The sequence below is a fragment of the Thermobia domestica genome, chromosome 18, assembly GCF_964235325.1.
Source record: "Thermobia domestica chromosome 18, izTheDome1.hap1.1, whole genome shotgun sequence".
Taxonomy (NCBI): Eukaryota; Metazoa; Arthropoda; class Insecta; order Zygentoma; family Lepismatidae; genus Thermobia; species Thermobia domestica.
Window position 1 is genome coordinate 151,311,017 of NC_137471.1, and position 8,269 is coordinate 151,319,285.

Below are 8,269 nucleotides of genomic sequence, written 5' to 3' on the forward strand. Positions count from 1 at the left end.
AGTGGACAAAGCACTGGCTTTTCGCGCCGTCCATGCGAGTTCGAATCAATCTCGGCTTGATTTTTTATCCGTTTGAGAGAAAATATTGCTTCTTTACGCTACAGGTAGTCCACTCTTTTCGTATTTTTCGCTGTCTTTCACAGTTAAAGTAACTGACTATTATTCTTTCTGCGAATGATGGATCTTCTCTTTGGCTTCATGTCAAACACGCACACGTAATGAAAAGACGCTGTCGATAATAATAATAATAATAATATGAAATATTAGTAGCTAACTCGTGTGTGTATTTCGACAACATAATTTTATATTATTATGTGGAAATAAGTAAGGCTGGCTGCCCCCCCCCCCTATTTTTTTCGATGCGCTTTATGGGTCCACGGTGTCAAAAGTTGGTCCCATCCCAGTATCACCTCTCGATATAAGTTATTGACACTTTGCCTAAAGAGGGCTCTGCCGTGGCCCCATGAGTACCCATGACAATGACTCTTCGTTCCTTTTGCATTGAAATCGCTTACTTTTCTGAGTACTATGAGTGCATACTGTCCAACGTTGCTCCCATCGCTCTACAGTTTCTCGTTTTCTCGATATAAATTGCTAATATTTTGTTTGTAAGGGAGATATGGCGTTACAATCATTACGTTTGAAGAAGAATTGATTAAGATATTACCTTGCCACAAACAACACCTATTATTATTATTATTATTATTATTATTATTATTATTATTATTATTATTATTACTATTATTACTATTATTATTATTATTATTATTATTATTATTATTATTTTTATTATTATTATTATTTTACTTACCAGTAATGTTGCCTACCTTTATTTGCAATGCAATGTGTTACCAAAAAGCAAATCAAATAACACTCCTCGCCATTCAGGCTCCCGAACTCGAAATACATGATTTACAGTTCTCTGTGTTAGAGGAATGCACATTTATTATATTATTCTTTCAAATAACACGTTTCACAAGTTACTTCACTTTCAATGTGTAATTTCATATCATCACTAACAATCATCTTGTTCCGATAGGAAAATAACCTCCTCCTGAAAAAAAAACTGACCGTAGCGAAAGGGCGTGAACCTTCTTTAGGCGATTAATCGGGTCCAGTATTTCAATAAGTTTCTGCACACAAATATTTCAGTAAAAGAGGAAAATTTATTCAAACTTTCTGAATACCTATTTATGGGCGAAATTTGGTTCCCTTGGAACTTTTTAAGAGTTTGAAGGGCCACCATTTTGAACATTTTCATCTGATTATTCTGGTTAACGAACTCATCAAGATATTTCAACAATTAATGTTTGTGCCAAGTTTCGTCTCAATCCGTTGAAAATTAGGGTGGTTATGGTATTCACAAATAGCGTTATATATATACAAATAGATATATAAATAGACACACAGAGGGAGAGAGAAAAAGTGTTTTTCTCCCTTCTCGCACCTGTGGTGCGTCAGAGCTAAACCGGGCCCCTTTGCAAAACGTATTGACCAGCCTAACCTAAAAACAAACCTCTTACTTGCTAACGTAGAAACGTGGTCGGGAGGTGTAAGGCATGTAGAAATTGTATTTTTAATAACCATGAGTATGGTCCACTTCCATGTTTTTCTTTTTACTTTTTGTAGCTACATCGGAACGTTCAATTTTTATTCTTCACTAATTGCAAATGGCGTTTACATTCAAAATATGAGGAATTTTGGTGGCATTTGTTCGGATATTCTTCTCTTTGGAAATGAAGACATGAACAAAAGCAATACGCAAAGACAACAAGTATTATCAGTATTAAAGATTACCAATAATAATTGCTACGAAAAACTAAATACGACCTCTTTTACCATCTCTCATGAGTTGTATGTATTATTAAAAAATTTTTTTTAAATGTCCTCGCTTAAGATTCGAACTGGCGACCTTTGCATTTGTAAGCCAACACCTTAACCAGTACACCAAGATCATGGCATGGTGATCTTTAGTTGTCGGTGTATTTGTTGTATTTGTGTTTTATGTTCCCACTTCGACATTTTTACTCTTTTTTTGTAAGTTTAACAGCTGTTTCTGGCTTTCTCTTTCGGCGTCGTCCTTTATTTACACTATGCACTATTCGTATTCACAGCTTGTGCCCCTCTGCAATGTATTATTCAGATTAAGCTTTTCTTTTTGCCCCTCAGTAAACATTTGATTGATTTAATTCTCATACTCTCCACGGATGGAGCGCAGGAATGCCAGACTCGAAAAATAGGTGTACATTTACTTTCCTGACAGATCATACATGTGGGATACGGCTGTTTCGGTGTAGGATATTTTGGTGTAGGACGTTTTGGTGCAGGGCGTTTCGGTGTAGGACGTTTTGGTGTACAGATGTCACGGTGTAAGGACGTTTAGGTGTGAGGCTGGTTCGGTGTAAAAGTTCCAATGTTTACACCGAAACGTCCACTCTTCAAAATGAAAATTATTCGTTAGGGAGAAATAAATTCATGAAGTAGAAAATATAAATTAATAAATAAAATAAAACTTAAATGCTGCTGTAATTGGCAGGTTTTACTTATTTATAGTGAGTCCCCTCGCTTCACTCTATGTCAGAACTTCTTATATCCTCAAATGTTATAATTATGAATTGATTGGGAAAACGTTTTACGGTAATGATATATTGTAAAAAAAGTGTGTGATGCATAAACATTGTGTACACCACACACACCTTTTTACGGCAATAACTGTGCACAAATCGCAAAATGCTGCACAATCTTTGAAAGGAAATTTTCAAACACAGGTGGTTTTTCTTCCAAATAACCGCTTTTGTATCATACATACCCAATAAGATTAGCAAATCTAGGAGAAGAAAACTGATTATGAATGAGTGATGGGATCTTAATTATATTATTACGGAGATGTAAATTCATGTTATAGTTGTAGAGAAGGACAGTGTCAGAAAAATGTCTCAAGAAAAATTTTTACGGCCTAAAGAGCACAACAAGAGGCTGAATCCTACGAGTTGTTTCTGCAGAAATGGTTTCTATTATGAATTACTCTTTTGTTCTTAAAATAGGTTCAAAGTTGATGAATTGTGACCACTCCATGAAGCTAATAACAAATGGACTTTGCATTAGACGCTTGAAGAAAAATCTCTTGGAACCATGATTCTCACAAGACTTGATGTTATTTTTTTTCCGGATTTGATGCCTTCACAACGATATTTTCAAATTTAAAGAGGTTGTGTTGGACTATAAGACCAAATGTTCCATTGTTTTCCTACAAAACAATTAACAGTCGTGATAACAAAACACTATTTGCAGAAATTAAAGGCTGTATGATGTAGCTACGAGTCATAGAATTCACTGACTGTGCCACACTTTCTACTGTTTGTGTCCCTGTAAACACTAGAGTACGTCCCGTCTGCATTTCCAAATTAAACCGTATTAATCAGAGTTATAAATATTTTCTTTACCAATAACATGTGTTGCTTCACATTCGCAACAAATTCATTGGCACTGGCTTTGTGGATTCTAACTTTTTTGGCTATAGATTTAATCAAACGTCCTGTTTAAATAAGTACAGAAAGGGGTTTCAAATCAGTCTGTACCTTCTCTCAGTAGCCCCTGCGAACTACAATTGTTCTTGGCTAACTGCAGAACATTTCAAACCAGAAGACTATTTGTAATTGTAATCATCATGTTGGATCCACCAATTTGAATTTTGTAATTTTAACGTCAGGTTCTGAATCACCTGTCGTAAACCCCCCTTGGCAGTAAACTGGCCGTATGATGTAATCTTCTATTTTAATGATTATTTTCTGTTTATGCTTGGAGGCCATCTCTAACGTTCAAAGGGTGGGTTCTACTCTTAAACCCGCACCACTGCCAAAATTTAAAAAAAATACGTGACGATTATTTTTTTTATATTCTACAAGTATGCAAAGTTTCATTCAAATCAGTAAATTACACTGCCATAAGTCTCCTTGTTAGTGCTGTACAAATGGAACAAATAAGTTAATTGGCGGACATGACGTCAGAACAAAGAAAAAATACGCCGATGTTACGAAGAGACTGAGAAACGTTTGTGAAAATTACAAATCTGATGATGTAATTACAGTCTTAAAAGAAATTTAGTACAATTTTAGATTCTGAGTTGAGTGGTTCTATGTAATTTTAATTTTTTCAACAAAATTCCTTTGAGGTATTATTCAGTTTGTATATATTATTACTGTGTCTCAGGAACTTTGTGCAATATATTTATTTCTATTTAGAAATGATGCTGAATACTTTACAGTAAATATGATTTTTGAATTACATTTGATTATTATTCTATAAAACTCGACTATGGACACATCTGAATCGAAATTATTGTTACGAATGCATTGTGTTGTATTATCATCCTGTCTCAATAACAATGAGACTCAATAACAATGTTAATCAGTTTACACTGTTGCAGAGTGGCTACACTATGACACTTCATGACTGTTCATTACAAGCATATGATTAATGCAATCAAATATTAGGCTATACACCGAAACATCCTTTACAGCCAAGCGTCCTTACACCAAAACGTCCGTACACCGTAACGTCCTACACCAAAACATCCTACACCGAAACGTCCTACACCGAAACACCCTAGACCCGTATATGTAGTATTTAACCTGTGTTATTCAACACCCGAAAAGACGACAAGTAATTGTTAATTAGTGCCTCTTATTAAACATGATAGAGCTAAAGATATTAAATTTTTTAGGCTATGTCAATCATTTCGATGACAAAGAAGTATACTTATACTAAGAAAGTTCACAAATGTTCGTCGACTTGCGAAGTTTTGTGGGGAGGAATCTGAATCCTGTGGATCCCCACATAGGCCTTGGTTTCAATTCCCAGTGGGAGCTAAAGTACTTTTCCGGCGTTGATTTAGTATCTTGAGACAATGGAAAAGCTTACGGTAGACTAGCGGAGTCCGGTTACGTGTTATGTGCCTTCCTTTTACTTAAGGAATAATGCTGTTGTTTGAGGTTGCAATTCATCAAGTATAAAAGGGGGAAGGGAGTTAGTAAAATCAATCTCATGTTGAAAGTTTACACATGTAGGCCACATGGAAGACAATATTTCAATATACACTATGTAAAATATTTATAAGTCAAAACTTGGTGTATATTTTCGGGTCGCGGACATAGGTTCACCGGCATTAAACTCACTTATGTTAATGCAAAAGCGGACAAAAGCTCCTCGGACATAAGCTCACCACTAATAATATATTTGTATTATAAGACAACTTACGAAATAAAGAATACAATAATGATAAGTAATTACATTTATAGATTAACTAATTTAATTGCAAAGGAAAATAAACCTGAATAAAATAAATAAGCAACGGAAAAATGACAGACGGAAAATATGACAGAAATGAAACTAGACTTTGAATATTAATATGAAGTAGATTTTTAATATTAAAATATAAACTGAAAATAGATCTGGACAAACAAAAGAATACTACTTCCTCTTACTGAAGAAAGCAATCCAACTCCCTCCCCTGTGCTGATACTTTCGTGCAGGAAATTTTGCAGCACACAAATATCGGTAAACGAAACTTTGGTGAAAGGATATCTCCTTGTTATTTTTTCCACACTGGCTGAAAGTATCTCAGATATATCTCATTTTGCTTTAGAAAAACGTATGCTTGGTATGAAGATTTATTAAAATATAGACTTTGACTAGTAGTAGGCCTAAGTCAGTAGAAAATAGTCCGGATATTTAAATGTGGGCTTTGACTACTAGTAGCCCTAGTTCCTCAATAGAAAGTAGGCTATATAACTAATGTCATATAGGAGTTATCAGACATCAGAATAAAATATTAAGATGTTGCAGAGTTCAAATCTTAAGGCTGTCATCATACTTGCAGACCAATACTCATCAAATTAATCTCTTCCTTATTTACTAAGAACCAGACAACTTATGAACAATAAAAGAAAACAAAAAAAAAGAAAAAGAAAGCTTAGTGTTAGGAAATAAGAAAGATATTTATTTGAGTGTTGGTCTGCGAGCACGATGCCAACACAAAGAAGCAAGGCCTAAATACATGTGAGTATGATGAATTCGTAAAAAAAAAAAAAGTCACAAAGTAGAACCACGAATCCTGTTAGCAAGCAAATTCTATTATGTAAGTATTCACGCCTAATCATGAAATTATTTTAATGCAGTTGATAAATTGTCAGGCTTATAAGAAAAATTTGGTTCCAAAATTTCCAGTGCCAAATTAGGCCTACAGTCGCCCATGCTTAACACATTAAACTTGCAACATCCCTATTTTATTGATATCTGATAGCTGCTATACGACATTAGTAGCCCTACTTTCTACTGAGTTATTAGGGTAATTTGTAATTGTAGTCAAAGGCTAGATGTTTATATCCAGGGCATTTTATTACAAGTTTCTCAAAGTCTGCCCACGTTTAATACAACGCAACTCCGAAATGTTCTTATTATTTTTTATACCTGATAAATGATATAAGCTCCATTTTTTGCTTAGGAAGTAGCCAAAGCCTAAATTTCAATATTTGGTGAATTTTATTACTCAAGGGAGATTATGTTTGCTCTTGGTGAGTTTTTGTCCGCCCCTGTATGCCGGTGAGCTTTTTTATTTATTTGCCATCAACACCACAGGCATAAGCCCAATTATAGTGTTGATGTATTACATAATACATTTACAATAGTTTTCTTAAACATAGAGTTCATATTACATATGTCAATTTCTTTGTGTTCGATACATACTTTGTTATAAGTAAAACACATTCTATGATGTGATGCACATTATATGATGTACATTTTCTTTGATCCTTTTCCGTCATCCCCATGGCTTGGGATTAAAATTCTCAAGAACGAGCGGCGAATTTAACCCTCTTATGTAGTATGGATTACCCTCTTCCCCCTCGATTTAAAAAAAATATTTTTCTCGATAATTTCCGATAACTGTAAGAGGTGATTTCCTCACATCAAAATAAGAGAAAAAGTTCATATGGACTTATGGCGAAAAGTGCATAGTTTCAGAGCTAGGGCTGTCCAAAATTGCGAAAAAGGTAAATTTCAACAGGCCCTATTTCGAATTTCAGAAACTGTGGATGGTGGTCCTTATCAGCGTAAAGAAAGCCACGTATACACAATCCAAAAGTGCATATTTAATCTATTTTCAATAAGTGTACAGGGTATTCCCTATAGGGTGTAATTCTCAGATATGCTCTCAATAGAATTTTCAGATATACCTGGATTTCAAGGAGGTCCAAAGGAGGCAGGAGGTAAGCCTTGACAACAATGGACATCCAATGCTTCGGAGGGGAGTCGGAAGTGTTAAGAACCGGCAGCTCCATGTTTTTTTGTGTGTGTGTGTGTGTTCAGAATAACGTGTGATGCGATGTATTTCGTCATGGCATAATTCACTTTTTCTCCACTTACAAGTGTGAAAGAAAACATCGCATCATGCGTTTTCCCGAGTACGAGAGACCGTGCTGCTGACGATCCTTAACACTTCCGACATTCCGAAATGATTTCGTGTTCACTGCTATCAAGGCTTATCATTTGCCTACTTTGGACCAATCATAAAGTCAGAGCATATCTCAAAATTCGGTTGATGTCATGCATGGTTGGGAATTTCAATCTACAGGGAATACTCTGTACACCAATTGAATATTAATGAAATATGCATTTTTGGATAGCGTATGCACGACATGCTTTACGATGATAAGGATCACCATCCAAAATCTCTCGAATTCGAAATAGGGCCTTTTGAAATTTGGCTTTTTTGCGATTTTGGACAGCCCTAGCTTTGAAACTATGCACTTTTTCCCACAGGTCCATATGAACTTTTTCTCTTGTTTTGATGTGAGGAACCACGTGTCTTACAGTTTGTCGATATAGTTCATTAACACCATATATATATATATATATATATATATATATATATATATATATATATATATATATAATATGCTCAACGATAATTTTCGTTAGAAAGTATTCGATTTTGGCTAGTATGTCGTACTTTTTTTTGAGGCTTCCCAATTATTACCTATGCAGTGAGTTAACATCAGTAAGAAATAAGTTAGTGGGTTTACCCTCCTAGCCCCCGTGCATTTCTTTTAGAGTTCAACAATAAATTTTCAACAATTCATTCGGTTTCGATACAATATGATGTACATTTCCTTTGACTCTTTTCCGTCATCCCCATGGCTTGGGATTAAAATCCTCAAGAACGAGCGGTGAATTTAGTAGTATGGATTATCCTCTTCCCTCTCATGTAGTA